Consider the following 8,134-nt stretch of genomic DNA (forward strand, 5'->3'; position numbering starts at 1 on the left):
TCTCATTCTGACGGCACCCATTCACTATAGAGGATTCTTTTATGAACAAGTGATATAATGCTCAATTTTCCTTAATCTGAAAAAAAGAACAAAACCAAAACATATGCATTTCCAAAACACTTTATAAAATCTGCCATTGCAGTAGGAAAATAAACACATACATTAAAGATTGATCCAAGCGCACTCCTCTGTGTGGTCCAGACCAACTTCATTTAACATGAATCGCTTGTTGAACACAAGTGCCAATCTTTTTCTAGAGTCTTTGCATGACTGACAACAGAAGCAGCATCTTGAGAGAAAAGAGAGAAAAAAAAAAGAAAATGAGCGGGAGAAAGTGTCAGAAAGTGAATGAGTGAATGAGAGCCAATCAGTTGTGACTGCCGTCAGAGTCTCTCACTGTGTATGTGTGTGTGTGTGTGTGTGTGTGTGTGTGTTTGAAACAGAATGAGGGATTCAGTCCCACTCACACAGTCTGTTTGAAAATCATCCATGTCTGTTATGCAATAACTGTTTGTCCAAGCAAAAAGTGATCCATTATCAGTGCTGTTGTCATATTTCAAAATTACAATTTATGAGATATATTTCAAGAATTTTCTGGAATTGTATTTATTTGTTTTACATTTAATTTCATGTTTTAAAATGTTTTGTATTCAAATAATGTATAGAAGCAAGGTATGCACTTAAAAAAAAAGTCTATTTTCATTTAATTTTTGGGTGAACTATTTCGTAATTTCTTCTTTTAAGAAAATCAACTTGTATAAGTGCATTCAAAACTCCTGATCCCTCAATCTACTGCCTAAATTTTGAAAGCTGACACAATCCTAGTGTTTTTAATCATATCTACGGTAATCCTTGAATAAAGCACGCACAGTATTCATTGTTTTGCTTGCTAAACCCTTAAATGCATATTGATCATTAATGGTAAGTGAATGTTGTTTCAGCCTTCCCCTTCCCCTGCTGTATTTCAGTGATAAGCCTGTATCATTGATTAGTAGGTGGGCTTGTGTTGACTGTATATGGGCCACACTGAGAACTCTGCTCAGTGATATGACCAGTGAATCTGGGTCAGTTGCTTTCCCTTGAGTGTATCTCGACTAGACCATATTGTCGATGGATGAAGAGCCAAAGCTCTAGAAACTGGAACACAGTTGATAAGTGCATGTACATTTTGTGTATGTGTGTAGAAGAATTTGGGTCTGGCTTCAGTGTTAACAGTCAGAGGGAGTTTGCATTTTTTAGCATTATTTAAGGCTACGTACACAGTGTACATTTTCGGGGAGAAACATCCACCATCAATAGAGCTGTCGTGTTTTGTTTGTTTGGGTTACTTAGCAGACCGTGCATTTGAAAGGGTTGCCATTTCCTCATAAGCAACACGCATTATGGGCTTGTTTTTATTTATTTATTTAGTCTATTCCTAACGAGATCTGTCAAAATTTATGAGTCAAAATGTCATTTCTTGGACCACACTTATTTAACAGAATAGGCACAACTCTGCTACAACTCTACGCATTCAAATATGTCATAAAAAATGAGTTAGTATTCAGTATACGCAAGTGTGACTTGTGATTTATGATTGTATGATCATGTGACTCATAGGATCATCTAACCACATTTAACATTGGCTCCTTGACTTGGTGTTGTGATCAGACATCGAGTTTGCCATTTTCAGTAAAATATTATTATTATTTTTATCTTGCATCAACTAGTTTTTATTGTTAATTGTTTTATTATTTTCAATTGAATTATTTAAATGAATTGAATATAAAAAAAAAAAGAACAGTCTCTATCTCGCATTTGGTTGTGTTTCTCATTTAAATCTCAATTCTACAAGTTTATAATTTGGTGAATATATATTGCTAATCTGGATTTTTGTGGCCTTAACACACATATTGACCTTGTTTTAACTCCTCTTAATGTGCAGTGAGTTTTATTTAAAACTACACAGCACGAAGAAACACAACTTCAAAGTTTAATCGTAATTTATTCTAACATCTGTTACGTTGAGTCATCTTTCCCTGCTGCTCTCATTGCCCACATATTGCCTCTGCACATATATACAACATGCATTTACCTCTCAGGTTAAGCTGAGCTCACGGTTCAGTGAGAAAGATCATTTACATCTTGTTCGGTGGATCTGTGTAGGTGTAGGTAATGTTCAAACCGCCACTGAATACTGTGCAAATGAATGCCACGTCATTCCCCTCAAACACAACAGTAATACTGTTCGCTCAGTATCAGCCGTAACGAGAACTAAATGATCGACTCCAGATACAAATTCACTCCCGCCTGATTCTCAATGCCTTGTTATTTTATTGCATATCAAAAATGTCAGCCCACAGATGCCTCCCGTCAGGCCTGCACTGCCTGTTCCTCACGGATTAAAACTCTCCTCACTCGCAATTTGAGGCAGGAAATTGAGAGAGGAAGGCAGAAAGAGAGAAGGGAGAAAATGAAAAGCCCCTTGCTGCTGGACCTCCTGCATATTTCTTTTTGTTAAGTCGTTTTCGGCTGACTCGCTGCAGGACATATTCTCCTCTCCACTTGCTTCCTACACAGCTCATTAGATCTGAAGATCCCCATCGTCCGTCAAACCCACAGTAGCCCGGGAACCTCTCGTGTCCTGAACCTGTGCCTCATCCACCTCCAGAGAGAAGTGGCCACCTTTATGTTATCTCTCGAGTGCAGGGTTTAGTTACAATTGCTGTTCAGTATTAGGGTTTATATCCGAAAATCCATTTAAATCACGTTAATGCATTTTTTAAAGCGTGTCCAAATGGATTTCTGTCACGAAAAAACTATGGCGGCAGTGTTTGTTTAGTCATACTCCTACAATTTTAATGACCCGGGGCTGTGTGAAGAGTCTAACAGAAATTTAATTGTGTTTGTCAGACTTAGGGCTCACCTTGTCTCACATAACAAGATAATAAACATAGTCTTGTGTTATTCTAGATAAAATTGGCCAGATGTCTAAAGTTGTGTGAGGGAACCAAAATAGTTTCTAGGTGGCATTTAGAGGTGGGTAGATAATGTAGCATAAAATATTTGTATTATTATTATTATCATTATTATTAATCCTTTCAATTATTAATGTGTGTGTGTGTGTGTGTGTGTGTGTGTGTGTGTATATATATATATATATATATATATATATATATATATATATATATATATATATATATATATATATATATATAATTTGATGTTTTTTATATGTTATACACATTTAACCTGTTAAATGTCACCCCGTCCCGTATACGGGACGCCTATGTTGACTATACTATATTACAATCAAATTTAATCTAATCTTGACAAACTATATATCGTTGGAAAGGTCTAAGACTCCCAAATATATATTATACCAATATTTTTTGTTAAAAATCATGTAGGAAAAGTAATAGATCAATTTATGACAAGAGTGCACCCTCAGAAATCTACATTACAAAAGGAGCTTTGACCTTTGTTTAAAAAAAAAGACTTCGTCGTTGCCTTTTTCTCTATCACTTTTTAGAAATCAACAGAAGCTATATATCACTTGAAAACATAAAATCTCAAAATTCATCCTTTAATTGTGTCATCAGACATAGCATTACCATGTAAATGGCACATCAAAATCATGTTACAAAATGTTTTCAGTCATGAATTATAAAAATTTAGGTTTGTATCATGCACATTCAAGTCTATCTTCAAAAACGTGAGTGACAGTTTACAGGTTAAAATATATGGATATTTTATATTTAAAATAAATTATAATGTAAAAATAAAATTATGGCTGTATGTAATGGCTGTACCAAAATAACTAAAGTGTTTAAAAATATATATATATTTTAAATATGCAGATGCCCAATGCATTCTATTGCATGCTATATAAGTCAGAATTTAAATTTTTTAAAATAACATTTAATTATTTTTTTTAGGAATTTTATAAAATACAATTGAATAAAAACAACATTTTTAAACAATATTTTTAAGCGAAAAAAAAGATGTGTAACAATAAAATATGATATAAACATAAAATAATACAATACATTTATATTTCATATGTATAAAAATAAAGATAATATTTTAGATTTAAAAATAAAATAAAATTAAGTATCAAAAGTAAAATGTAAAAATTAGTAAAATATGCAAATAAACTACTGAAGCTAAGAAATGGCTCACATTTGTTCTCAAATGGTGATTTAAAAAAAACTGAAAGTCATTAGGTCAGTAATCTTTAATTTGTTCCTCTTGCATGCTTTATTCATGTATGCTAAAATTTGAAACGGGCGGAATGTAGGACACCTGTTAGAGCCAATGTGGCCATCAAACCCGGGTCTTCTCCTGCTACTGTGGGTTAATCTTTGAACTCCTCCTGAGACTCATTAGCCATTTTAGTTCACTAGTGCTAATTATGAGTTTGTGAGGGTAGCAGAATTTGCCAAATGCAAACTGGAAGTTCCTGCTGGGCTGATACAGTCACATCAGCACACTCATGAATATATACAAAAAACCTAAAAAAAAAAAAACACATTCAGGCCACCAGTAGTGTGCATCTGTTCAGCAGCACACACCTGGAGAGAGACCCCCGCAGTCGTCTGGCGCACAGGAAAAGGTGCAAGATTATCGAATCTTACCTTTTCAAACAGACTTTAGAAAGCCTTTGCTCAAGACTCATACAAAACAAGAAAAGAAAATATTAAAAGTATGAAGTTTCTCAGAGTTTTTTCACTGTGGCTTGAGACTTATATTTGATCTTACAAATGCTCTCTGCTCTCCAGTTTGCCTTCAGCAATGAATATTAATTTAGAATCTGCAATTCCTTTGTGTTCCAATAATTGTTGGCATGGCTCACTTTTAAGTGGTGGACTCAGGTGTTCCGGATCCACCAGCTGCACCTCTGGACCCCCATAAGGCATCATTATCATACTAAAGCGATGAGAGACTAGCAGATTCAGCCATTCACTCTCCACTGAGAGGCCATGAGCAGCATGACGGCCCCTTCAACCATTCGTCATTAAATTACTGTCTGCTCCAGCGTCCTCCAATCACCAAACCCCCTCAGGCTTAAAAAGTACCAGGTCCAAAAGGACAAATCTCAAATAAGGTCATATTTCCTCTTGAGAGCCTCACATGTTCTGTTACTGATATTGATTTTGTGACAAAGCCAAAGGTTATTTGCAAAATATGCAAATATACTATATATGCATTTGTTTTGCTCCTCGGGTAAATTGTTTATTTAAAACATATGGATATATACATATTTAAACATACACTGTTTGTAGTGCAGAATCATTTCATTCCATTTTGTTTCATTTCATTTCATTAGCCCTTAAAAACTGACCTCTGAAGTATGTCTGGTGCTTCTATCTTAATATTCCCCTCAGCAAACCAATGCACAGCTCTGGACTATCTTGTAGAAATGTCATTAGTAAGCTGTGGGGGTCACTTTCCCAGCCCTCTAATCGTTTTTCAGTAGGCTGCTCTATTACACACTACAGCAACATGAAAAGGTGTCCGTTCGCATGATGCCATGCATCAGTCAGATAGCCAGACCCCCTGGGCTCTTCATTAGACCTCCGTTTTCAGACAGATTGTGTGTAAGGGCCAGGTGTGAATACGTATGGGCCTTTTGCGCATATCAGGAATGAGGCCGAGCTGATTGGATGCTGTGAACATAAGTGTAGAATCCTTCGCTTTGGCTAAAATGCATGAATTGTGCCCATATGTTTAATATACTGCTTAGAAGAATTGTGGAATTGTGTTTGATATTTGCCTTTGAAATGAAAAAACAAAAATAGTAAACCAAAATGAGAAGCTACTTAATTTAATTCAGAAATTCTAAAAGCTTAATTCAAAAGGTGAGAATTGTAGAATACCTTAAATTTCAATATGATTAAAATAAAGCTGGTTTTATAAATATAAATATAGCTTTTTTATTATTATTACTGTATATTAAAATATATAAATATAATATTATAATTAATCTTTCATTTAAAAAAAATACTACATTTTTATTTATTTATGCATAAATCAGGAAAAATGTAATAATATAAAATCACATTCAAGATATACTCTATCTAATCTAAAACCATATTACCTTATCAAGTAAAAAATAAATAAATAAATTAATTAATTAATTAATTAATTAATTAATTAATAATAATAATAATAATAATAATAATAATAATAATAATAATAATAATAGTGAATTCTGTCTAATATGAGTCCCTTTGGTTCATATGGTATTTTTGGCCACACTATGGAAGTCAGTGGGACCAAGAGCCATTTGTTTACCAACATTCTTTAAAATATCATGTTCCACAGAAAATTAGAAAGTCATACAGTTTGTGCTTGTGGATGTAAATAACACCCCAAATGCTGCCAGATTTTGCCTGGTGGAAAATTAAATGGAGGAAAACCCATCAATAGGTATAATATTAGCCTAAAAAGCAGCCAGGTTGATCACCATTCACAGTGAATTTGGAGAAACAGTGAATGGGGCAAACAGGAGTTCCGATGGAGAATGGAAGACAATGAAAGGGTGGAGAGGAATGGTGAAGTGAACTAGCTGCATGCTGTAATTCGGCTAAGCAGGCGTTTCTAATGGCCCTCTCAGTGTAAGACATTTACCGCCTCAAAATCCCCCTCACAATAGATCATTCTAAATAAATCCCTGTGCACCACTCCTCAACACACACACACACTGCGCTCTAGCAGTGCTTGATAAATGGCAGTGTGTAGACTGAGGTGATGGTAATTGAATCTGTGAGAGTTATTCATGCTGAGAGAAGCATTTTCAGCGGTTTGACTGGAATTTTCTTGGTCAAATACATTTCTGTACAATTAAGCCAGTTCATTAGTATTAACAGCACAGCCATCTGCTACTCTCTACTGAGGAAAAGCTTCAGTAGGACTTTTGATAAGGCACTTCAGCTATAAGGGGAAAATATGTCATGATAATGAGATCCTATGTTCAGTCTAATAAGGTACAGGGATCCTTTAATTGTAACGTTGAGCAAAGCAATATTGCTAATATTTTAAAGGGGTCATATGATGCTGCTAAAAAGAACATTATTTGCTGTATTTGGTGTAATGAAATGTGTTTATATGGTTTAAGGTAAAAAAAAATAAAATAAAATTATTTTCCATTTAATTCACATTATTGTTTCTTCTCTATGCCCGCCTTCTGAAAGGTTTTTTTTTTTTTTACAAGACTCATTGGTCTAAAAAAGCAAGTTGTGCTCTGATTGGCCAGCTATCCAGTGCATTGTGATTGGCCGAATCCCTCAAGCGTGTGACAGAAATGCAATGCCCCTTAACATATTATATATTAAAAGTGACGTGACATTAAGCCAAGAATGGTGCCCCATACTCAGAATTCGTGCTCTGCATGCCGGCCCGAGTTTCGAAACCACAACCCTAGGGTTAGGAGTCAAACTCTCTAGCCACTAGGCCACAACTTCCCCTTTTTTTAGCAGTTCAGTGGATGCTCTTTTAGGAGTAACTGAATAACTCTGGATATTGGTTTATTTGCACGCGTGAGGGAGTGTAAGGCACGTTTATAAAGCGAATAATTTGTGGATTAGTGCATACTGGAGACGCAAACAGTTTCAAACGATTCAGTTTGATTTGGTGAACTGGTTCGACCGGTTCAATAAGAAGATCCGGTTGAATAGAACGATTTGTTCGCGATCTAGATATCACTGGTTCAGGAAACAGTCCTCATCCTCCATAAATTGCACAGCACACATCTGAATATTTGGGTTGGACTGTTCTGTAACAGTGTTGAAATACAACTTAACCACTGATTTATAGTCGTGTCCTCTTTTGGGAGGCCAAACAGGTACTTTACCTTTCACAACGAAGCACACAGCAACTCTACGACATGGCAGCAGCGGCAACAGAGAGAATAAAAGTTATGCCTTCTTTCTTTGCGTGAACATCTGGGCAGCGTTATGCAAATCTTCCCACATAGTGACGTAGAGATGTGGGGGCGTGTTAGAACGAGCCGTTTTTATGTGGTTGACTGTTAACTTTTATAAAGAATATCTGATTATGTATCTGAGACTTAGTCTTTGCAAATTTACAGATCGTCTTAATGTACTGTACAAAGAGCTTGTAACACTCCAAAGAGAAAGGAAAAATTGAAATC

This window comes from Carassius gibelio, chromosome A4 (genome assembly GCF_023724105.1).
Source record: "Carassius gibelio isolate Cgi1373 ecotype wild population from Czech Republic chromosome A4, carGib1.2-hapl.c, whole genome shotgun sequence".
Classification (NCBI taxonomy): Eukaryota; Metazoa; Chordata; class Actinopteri; order Cypriniformes; family Cyprinidae; genus Carassius; species Carassius gibelio.